Source organism: Pinus tabuliformis, chromosome 2_2, assembly GCF_031772625.1.
Source record: "Pinus tabuliformis cultivar Carrire ecotype Pingquan chromosome 2_2, CPIR1, whole genome shotgun sequence".
Lineage (NCBI taxonomy): Eukaryota > Viridiplantae > Streptophyta > Pinopsida > Pinales > Pinaceae > Pinus > Pinus tabuliformis.
In genome coordinates, this window is record NC_142300.1 from 377,916,053 (window position 1) to 377,926,902 (window position 10,850).

Consider the following 10,850-nt stretch of genomic DNA (forward strand, 5'->3'; position numbering starts at 1 on the left):
TCCTTCTCTTCCCCTTTACACCATATCTTACTCCCTCTCATTAATTTCCTCATCCATCGGACCTCGAAGCTTTTGGAAACCTTGTAAATTTTATAATATCAAAATAATAAATTATCGTAACCTCAATTAAAAAGTTCTCTGATATTTCAAAACCCCGATATCCCGATGTGCTTCATACATTTGATATTATCATCACACTCCACCATAAAAATTGAGTTAATATATCAAAATCTAAAAAATATTTTTGAATTAGATCATTAATTAATTTTTTAATATCAATTAAATATTTCATAATTTAAATATACATATTATTAACACTTCCTCTAAGTTACTAAGCAAAAAATACAATTTTTCCAATGTACTAATTCTTCCAATGTAGTAGTTATTTAACACATGTTTAGAATATATAAATGGTGTTTATCTTAGGTCCTAGAGTATGGCCTAAAATAGTTAAAAATTGATGTTTGTTAAATAAAAGGAAACAAATTAACAATCTATCAACGAGTGGAAGTTTTCCAATAAATTATTTCAAGTAAATAGGTTTTGTTTGTGCATAATATAGTTTCACGTCAAAATTTTATTTATGCATAGTAATATAACTTGACATCAAAAGTATTGAGATCTGTCAAAATATATTAAACCAATAACTTGAATAATTTGAATTTTCCCATAATTAAAAAAAAATCAAATAATTTTAATTCAATAATATTTATTTTATTATTTAAATTCATAACCTCACTTACTAAACATTTTACAATTCAGCTATACATATTATCATCATATCTTTTAGATTTTGATATATAATGATAATATGCATAGTTGAATTGTAAAATGTTTAGTAAGTTAAATTATGAATTTAAATAAGAAAATAAATATTATTGAATTAATATATCAAAATAAAAAAAATATTTTTAATTAAATCATTAATTAATTTTTAATTACGCCGTAAGGCGTTCCCTCTGAAAACAACTCCCCTCAAGTGCCACGGTGTGCAATTGTGGAACATTAGATTACTTATTGACGATGAAATAATGTTCAACCATTGGATATTGGTAGTTATTGCTTGAGCATCTTCAACCCTATTTTCTTCTACAAACCCTCGAAACTAAGCGAGCCAATTCCTCCTTGTGCGGCTAAAAGCTATCAGGATACTCAGCCTCGTTTGCAAAATATCATCTTCCTCTGTGCTCGACGAAAATCCGAGGAAGCACCAGAAGCTAATGTCGTCGTGGGACACGTCCCCTCTTAGATTCAGGTTGATTTTAGTTTTCGAAATCTGTCACACCCCTTTTCCCCATAGATCTATGCTAGAGCACAGGGATTCCTCCTGCCATTCAGATTGCTGTGAGATTTTTTCAATTTCTTGAACATACTGATTTTTGTATAGATGAATGGCTGTGTAGGTCGAGCAGTTGCAAGTATTTACTATATATTTTAACTCACTGTTATTTATATGATTTTCGACGGGTTTTTCCTAAATGTTAGTCTACCATCTCACCAAGGGTTTTTAGGTTTACTGTTTGATACCATGACCTATATTACAAATAATCATTTTCCTTAATCTATTTTTCTCATATGTCTTCCGCTCTATGCTTTACAGATAAAATACTCAATAAAATGAGGCAAGGTAAGGATTAGGAAACATTGTATGTTGGATTTTTTTGGTTATAAATCATGTATTAGATGAATTCTGTTTTGATGGGAGTATGACCAATATTTGTAGGTAGAATTGGGCAAGTTTTGGAGGGTTGGCATTGAAAGTCGAAGGGTCTTGTAGCTATCAAAATCGTTCGTGGCTTGAAAAAGTACACAGGGACAACAATGATTGAAGTTTATGTCCTTCGTTAAGTTGCCAAATATGAAATAAGTAGCACACGGTATGAGGAAGTATCTATTTCGATTTTCTATTGTGCATGTGTTATTTTTACATGTAGAATTTAATAGATGAGTAATTTGGGCATGTGACCCAAGTTGCCTGGATACTTATTTTTATTCAAAATATACATGTAGTACCTGTAAATGGTTGTCTGAAATGTATGCCATCTCCCCTTACAGTTGTGTGCAGATGCTATGGTAATTTTTTAAGGCAACCGATGAATGTGACTTCCTCAATTCTGCCTAAATCACATAGAATGTATGTGATTTAAATATCAGAAGATCATTTTATAGTAATCTTGAAAAAAGAATCTTATGTATATAAACATTTGTTGTGGTCTTTTATTTTAATGTTGGCATTATTTATTAACATAAATATATTTTGCAGTCGTTCTTCAGAAAACTTTGGTTCTTCTTGAAATTTAGTATATGAAGACCCAAGAAAGAATCTTATGTATATAAACATTTGTTGTGGTCTTTTATTTTAATGTTGGCATTATTTATTAACAGAAATATATTTTGCAGTCGTTCTTCAGAAAACTTTGGTTCTTCTTGAAATTTAGTATATGAGGACAGAACGGCATCAAAATTTCAGGGTTTGGCCTTGAAATACTAGACTTCAGTTCACCTTTCCTGCCATTGAGACAAAGATGAGAGTTTACCATGTTTACAAGGAAGGAGGGTCAGAATTCAAAGGTTCCTTGCTCTAGAGTTTTGTAATTTTTTGCTACAATGAGTTGTTCGAGGTTTATAAAATGGATTACTTAGAGTGATGGAGCTTAAAACAATTCAAATTCTTAGAGTGATGGAGCTTAAAACAATTCAAATTCTTAGAGGAACAATACTTACTTCTCATATCTCTCCCTGAAATATCTCTTTACCTTTTGGTATGGCCTTAGAATTGTATTCGAAAATTTTTTTTGCAATAAAAAATTATATTTATTCACATTATATTTATAAAAACATTCAAAATATTAATCACTTGAATCTTGACATATGCATTGGGAGGGCTGAAACTTATATTTTTATTTTATATTAAATGCTTGTCTGTGACTCTGCTTCAACGGTGAGGTTAACTCCCAATTTATGAGATTGGATTGTCATGGGCATTTTTAACGGTATTAATAATGTCTATCCAGGGTTTTATTCTCCTAATGTTGCCAATTATGAGTGGCAAATATGCATGAGTTGAAACTCGTTCACACTAACTTAAAGCCTGAAAATATCTTCAGACTATGTGAAGGTTCCATATTGCAAGGTAGTTTGTCCATGTTTTGTGTGTAAGTGATTATAATTGAAATTGTATTGGTTGTCTTAACCTCTTTATGTCAATGAGGGCTACTTACTTTATAATATTTGGTTTATAATGTTTTTGCTACATCCTTCAGGTAATAGATAGAGTTAGGGTTCTATTTCTCTGTGCTTTTTCTTTCCAGTATTACTAGCTAGAACCCTTTAATTTATTAGGGTGATAGTATTCTACCAAATTCTCAGCCTGGAACGACACAATTTGGCAATCCCATATTAAGAATTTCAAACAATCAAATTTGGTTTAGTGTTTCTGTCATATTTAGAACTCCTTCTGCTAGATGCCCTTTGGTATTGGGATGCTATAAATTTATTTCCAGTATCCTTACATCCAAGGAAGATTAACACTAAATCGAAAGTAGTTTTAGGTCTTTATCTTGGACCAAATGACAATTCCAACCTAAATATCTCATGTACTCTCATCCCTGAGACCTCAACAGTGGAGTCGTGTGCTTTCAAATAGCTTACACAGTTTATAACCGTATTCCACTGAACAAACAACTGTATAACTTTAGTTATGTTTGCCTCACAGCAGGAGCAACAGGGCTTGTTTTCTCGGCCTTTTATCTTCTAGTATTTCTCAGCACCCGTGGAAATACTAAGATGACATGTATCTAGCAGTGAATAATTCAATATAGTTACTCAAATCCATATTAATCCATGATCTGTGATGTGGTTAACGGTATCAAATTCCTTGATGCAATAATTTCAATGTTAAGATGGATGTGTTCTAGCATTCTTCTGAATAACTTCATATGATTGTCAGGTTGGATAACTAATAGGCAAGGTATATTTTTAAATACTAGATATATAAGCCCTATTTGATAAACCTAACCTGAAGTGTATATGAATCCCCATTGCAAAAAAAATCTATTGAAATGAATATCAAATTTTGCAATGACATTGCATTTCTCCCTTACAGTGTTTGTTGATTTTGTTGATTTTTCAGATTGATATTTGAGGTTTAAGGAGACCATTTTTTCTCCTTGAATGGATGGGAATGAAAGCGATGCTTATTTTTGTCATGGCATCCCAGGCTATATTCCCGGAATTTGTTAATGGATGGTATTACAAACGCCTAACAATAACTTGGTATGTATCTCTCTATCTTCATCATCGTTGTCATACTCTCTCAAACTCACACACGTCTCTTTTACAATTTCTTTCACTTGCAGTTTGTGCTGGAGAAGGCCAGGGAAACTATTGCTGGCCACAATTTGGGTTTTGTTGGACTAGAAGTTGCCAGTGCAGAAATCTAAGAATTGGCTTCAAAAGTCTCCAGTGAATGCCTCAACAATGCTTTTTCTAGTTTACCTGAAATGCCATCATTATACAAGCAGCATCAACATATGTTACAGGCTATGCATAGCCTTAATCAGCAATCTCAAGTCACATATTTTTTGATGGAGAGTTGTTTGACATCAAATGAGAGTCCTGAAAAGAATTTAGTTCCGATCATGTAGAAAATTGGCAAGAAAAGATTGAGAAAATTACAGAATATAAATGTACCTTTTTGGAAGATTGACAATTCAACATCATTGATTGTTGTTAGTGAAGATAAGTACTTGTCCGCTCTGAGTGCAGTCTCTGGAAGAATGGGCTACTGTAATATCTTGTCCCTCAAAAGCATATCTGCTATCTCCCTCCTGATTTACTGTGCAACCATCTTGACTCTCCTTGGATGAGCCATGCATATAATCTGGTTCTGTTTTGGGAATTTGTTAAATTTGGGTCCATGGGAGTACAGGTAATTCCGATTTGGGGTTCTGTTAAATTTGGGTCCAATGGAGTATTCGAAATGTTTGAGAGCAAACAAGTTTAAAGAATGTATGGTTTTTGTCGTCTAGGCATCAACCACGATTGTGTGGAGGCACTCTTGGGTTGCAGGCAATGACTATAGACTTGCTTGATGAGCCAGGAGGTGCACCATGTTTCGAATCAACAGTGAACGATGTGTTGATATTATCTAATCTTTGTTCATCTATTGCACCTGTTAATGCGATTGCCTACTATAATCAGGCATCATTAGAAGATATAAACGAGTGGCAATCTCTTTTCATGTTTACTATACTCGATTTTTCAAGGGAAATTACCAACCTGGAAGCAAGGTTGATTTTCATGCACTCATTTAAAACCAACTAGCAAATTTTGCGGGTAAGTATTGTGAGCCAGGAACCTGTTCTTTTCAACTGTTCAGTAGCAGACAATATTCTATATGGACTGAAAGGCAGAGCCATCACTGTTGACATTGAAAATGCTTCCGTACGTTTCAAAAACCTTTAGACATGTTTTAAATCTGGTTTGATTTGAACTAGAAACATGCGACTTGTATTGTCAAATTGAGAGTAAAATTAGCTGCTTCATTTGACTATTTCAATGAACATGGGATTCTCCTAAATTTGAAACATTGTCCACTTCCGGCTCAACAAATTGCAAAGAATGGCCAATGCCCATGAGTTTGTATCAAATTTTATGGAAGGGTACAATACACTTGTTGGAGAGCGTGGTGTGAGGCTGTCAAGAGGTCAAAAACAGTGGATTGCAATAGCAAGGGCATTACTGATGGATCCTCGTGTACTTCTTTTGGATGAAGCTACGAGTGCTTTGGATGCAGAGAGTGAATACCTGGTTCAGGTGATACCATGACCCGAACCATGATAGCCTCTTTGTTCTTCTATTACTCTTGATTTTTTGTCTGATCTTATTTTCTTCCTTAACAATTCCCTTGCTTGTATTTAAACAGGATGCCATGGACCAATTGATGAAAGGACGGACGGTTTTAGTTATAGTACATCGACTTTCAACAGTCCAAAGTGCAACTATTGTGGCAATTGTGTCAGGCAGTCAGATAGTTGAAAGTGGTACTCATGAGGAATTGCTGAAAAGGAATGGTATCTATGCATCTCTAATTCGAAGGCAATTGCAAGGATCCAAAACTAAAAATTAAGTTTTCTTAGCTTGAACGAACATGGAGAAAACTACCCGAGCTGAGTCTCATAAATCCATACTACATTGATGGCTAATTACATCGAGTCTGAATCTCTGATACCGGAGTCACAGACACAGAAATTTGACGATTAACAATAGTTAGATGATCCTTTCTTATAATTTGATGGAAGGAAATCTTGTTGAATATTTCATGTGTTTGTGGCTGTCTTCTGGACTTATTGAAAATCCCGTTTACTATTTCTTTTATACGTCTTAAAGGAGATAATGCTCTTAAAAATCACGGGAAACATATTGATCTTCTTATGCATGGAATGGTAAGAGATGTAATATATGGTTAATTCAAACTCTCAACTTCTCCATATTCCTTAACCCATCACATTACCTTCCAAAATATTCAAGGAAAATGTTACCAAAACTTGTTTAGAGTGCCACACAATGAAAGGCTGATGGACTCAAGGCTAAGAGAAAATATCACGAGAGAATAAAACTATCTTGGCTTAAGAGCATGTTGCTAATTTCTTTTAAATTGTTGAATCCATTACAATGTAGTCACTGAAACTAAGAGTAAAGTACCTTTCCAACACAGATTGCCTCTTAATCTTCAAATATGGTCTTTCAAGTTTCAATAGCAAAATATTTGATAGATTTTGAAAAAATACACGTAGTAGATGACATCAAATAAGCTAAATAAAATAATATTAATTCATGAACAATATGATGGTTATCTTTCCAAATCTAAATTTGAATTACATTTATAATCAGGTTGTTATGGTTACTAGTGGTTGGCCCTTACATTCTGCCCATCTCTCTTCCTCCAATTATCTCCCATCACCAACACAAGAAGCAACACACAACATCCTTCTTTGCTTAGAAGTTGTCTTGCATCCATTCCCAAGTATTTGATGATCTTGACACCCTCTAGAATTTCTATAAATCACTCATTGACAAAAACCAAATGTTCAAATGTTCAGACCTAAGTAACACACAACATCCTTCTTTTTTTAGAAACTGTCTTGTGTCCATTCCCAAGTATTTGATGATCTTCACACCCTCTATACTTGCTATAAATAACTCTAGAACAAAAACCAAATGTTCAAACCTAAGTAATAAATTGCAGCCTGTTACAAGCCCTTTGTGTTCACTACACCAAAAATAAACAGTGCAATTCTTATTTGCATGTCCTACAACATAGTGATAATCAGGTTGTTATGGTTACGAGTGGTTGGCACCATACAAGCTTCCCAACTCTCTTCCTCGAGTGGTCTCCCATCACCAATGCAAGACGTACCATAGGGCATCCTCCTTTGTTTAGAAATTGGATCACATTCATTCCCAAGTATCTGATGCTCTTCACACTCCCTCGCCTTGCTACAAATAACTCCATAAAAGACATCAACTGTCTATACAATTTTACATAGGTGACTGAGCCTAATTTTATCTAGATAAACTTTGTTTTAAGGGTAAGTGACATCATATCCCCAAGCCCATCTACTATGGCCCCTGTACTATTCTGAAGCAGGTAAGCAAGTTTGTGTGAATTCATGCCATTTAGATTTGCCTTGCTAGCTTTGCCTCCACAATGTGGTTAATGTTTAATCATCTCAAGCCCTATGAAGCTCTTATTTTGGAAGAGGAAGTTCACATTTCCCACCCACCTAATAAAATTATGGATTTTCAGAAGTTGTTGGAGGAAGACACACTACTAGACCTGTGCACTTGCTCCACTTGTTAGCATTTGAGAAAGTGGGGTCATTTTTGCTAAAACAATGAAGAACTGATGTGCCACATCTCACAATCATTTATAGCTATTCTTAATAGTTAGTTGTAGGATAATAAAGGCATGGTTCATTTTGAGCACTACACATTTTCAATTTATATTATTTCTTACTTAAAGACGACTTTGTCAAAACTAATCAAATTTGATAAGTAAAATCTTATAAAATGAATTTGCTCAGAGACATAAGATACGAATGTTTTGGGAATCAATATTCTTATGCATTTTATGTTTTTTTCAAGTTTTCGTCTTCAACATTTGACCGTTATGGCTTATCAATTAGCTAAGTCTAGCTCTTTCCAAATGGGAAAGAGGTTTATATCACCTCCATATCTCCCAACATCTGCAGTGATCTGGGCCGTCGAATCTAAGAGAACAAATTAATGACAAAGTATGCACCTACATAATGGATTTTTATGTCATGATTCTTCTCCAATTTATGTCTTACTCTAAGAGAACAAATTAATGACAAAGTATGCACCTACATAATGAATTTTTATGTCATGATTCTTCTCCAATTTATGTCTTACGGCGTTTCCTTTGCAACATATGTTGCAATTGCTAGTTAAATATTTCATATTTCAATTATATATTATTAACACTTCCTCGTAAAATAGTAAATTACCAAATAGATAAATACAATACAATTTCTCTAATGGACTAATAAGTTTTCAGGGTTGTGGCCTCACGATGTCATGTATATCCATGCATATATCGAGGGGTGTATCAAAAGGCGAGAAGGTATCCAGTATCTGGGAATACGACAAAGGTTGCCTGTCGATATCTTACGTGAATTAAATGCCATATAGCCTGGGAAATATTGTTTGCCATGTATACATCTCATTATGCTATTAGTCAAAATATTTGAATTGGATTTATAGTATGATTAGTACCAGGGACAACATTACGTTGGCCCTTGGTAGAGTTCGTATCATAAAAACTCTGAAACATGGAGTGAAATGAATATAAAATTACAAAAATTAAGTGTGACATGGCTTATTGCATCTGAATGTTGCATGTTGTTGTAGAAAAACTGCATGGTTGGAATCCAATGGATTATTGCTATAGTCATTCGTGGTAGCATACATGTTTACATTAGGTTGATACAATGGCTAATGAATTTTTATAGGAATTTTTTTAGTGTGATTTTTTAGATTTTTTGGTGCATGAATTAAGCGGAAACATTTTAGGTGAAATCTTAATTTGTATTATCTAAATTGGTTTTTTAACTGTATATATGGATTCAACACCCTAAAAAACCCCTAGGGCACTTTGATTGTGCAAGGATTACCCATCAAACTTGTGATTCGAATAAATTCTTGTCATATTTTAGACAAATTACACTGGAAAAATCCACTAGAAAAACTTTCAAAAAATCACGTTAAAGATAAATCGATTTTTATGTAGTCCTTGTATCATAAAATTCTTGCCATAACAGAGGTTAATTTTTCATGCAACAAAAAAATTGATGATTTTTGAACTCAATGGATAACGAAATATTTTGTATTAGATGGAATGACGAAATACTTGGCATAATGACTGATGCAATTATTTTCAGCTACACGGCCAAATTTTTAGTATAATTCTAAGAACAAGTGCATTGATGAATTTTGACATTTTTATTAAAAATAATCTAAAATAAATTCAATTTTCTAAAAAGATTTTTGTAGTTGTTGATGGATTTGTAAGCCACAATTCTTGAAAAATATTGAAGACCACAGTGTTAATTGTCATTTCCAGTTTTCAAAATCACTATAAATTAGAAAGCTAATTTTGTTTTTTATTAAAAAAAAAAAATTCAAAATATCTACAGTCATATTTTCCATTATTTATTTTTATTATAAGTTTCTTTATTATTTTAAGAACATATATATAAAAATAAAAAGTTCTCAGGCTGGATAAGCTTTTAATTGAATTCAAATAGAAGGTGGATTTCTAGGTTCAACAAAGTCAATGTTCTAATTCTCAAATGGTTCTAGAGAAATCAATGGATACATAGGAATTCCCTCTGATTTCTTTGGTTGACCCATTCTCTCGCACCACAACATCAAACATATTCGTTAGGATCTTTATTCATTGATGGCCAATAGCACCTAGTGGAAAGTATCTTTTTATTGTTTGGGTGGCTACAAAATGTCCACTAAATAGCTTATTATGGAAAGATTTTAGAATTTCATACACTTCATCCTCTCTGATGCATCTCTTAAGAACTTGACCAGGTCCTATTTTCAACAAATATCCCTTTATTGATGTATAAGGTACACCTTTTTGAATTAGTGTGTTCTTTTTATGAGATGAGAAGTATTGTGCTAGCTTACTAACCATGAATTATTTTAAAATGTATGCAAGCTATGGTGTCATTACTAATACTACAAACAAATGTTCATTTGGAAACATGTCATCTAAGCATCCATCTACTTTATCATTAGTAATCTATGGAAGAAAGTATATAACTACATTCTCATAACTAGGTTTATCAAGCATAGTAATATAAAAATATTGAAGAAGCAAAAGCCAATGAGTTATTCTACCATTAATAATAGGTTTATTCATTGAATATGTAATGTTTGAATTATCCATATGCAGAAAGGTAGGATACCTAGTCATATAATGCCTAGGCTTCTTGATGGCATGTATGCACACAGGGCTTTACTGGGAGAGAAATACTATACCACGTGGGTTCATATTGAGGTATATATATTGAGGAATAAATGACATAATATATTGAGCATTTAATAGAGGGTAAAGGGTTTTTATATTGGTAGGCATAAAAAATGGAGCTCAAAGTTAATGAAAAAATATAAAGAGGTGTAAAAAATATTAACAAAAAAAAATACCTACAATATCTAGTGAAAGTATGGGTTTTTTAAATTGGGAAAGTGTATTAGGTTTGTATTGGTAGGGAGTTAAATAATGTGATTTTTAGAGGTGTTTTCAAATATGT

General features: G+C 33.0%; 1 long non-coding RNA gene and 1 pseudogene across 1 annotated transcript; both read left to right on the forward strand.

Annotated features, from left to right (window-relative positions):
• Positions 1-1,106: 1,106 nt before the first annotated feature.
• Positions 1,107-5,064, forward strand: LOC149192820 (uncharacterized). The gene is made up of 4 exons (XR_016254912.1): positions 1,107-1,255; positions 1,724-1,877; positions 4,133-4,275; positions 4,359-5,064. It is a non-coding gene; the product is annotated as an uncharacterized LOC149192820 (long non-coding RNA).
• A 163-nt stretch (positions 5,065-5,227) lies between these two features.
• Positions 5,228-6,130, forward strand: LOC149192821 (ABC transporter B family member 25 pseudogene; annotated as a pseudogene).
• The last annotated feature ends 4,720 nt before the right edge of the window (positions 6,131-10,850 follow it).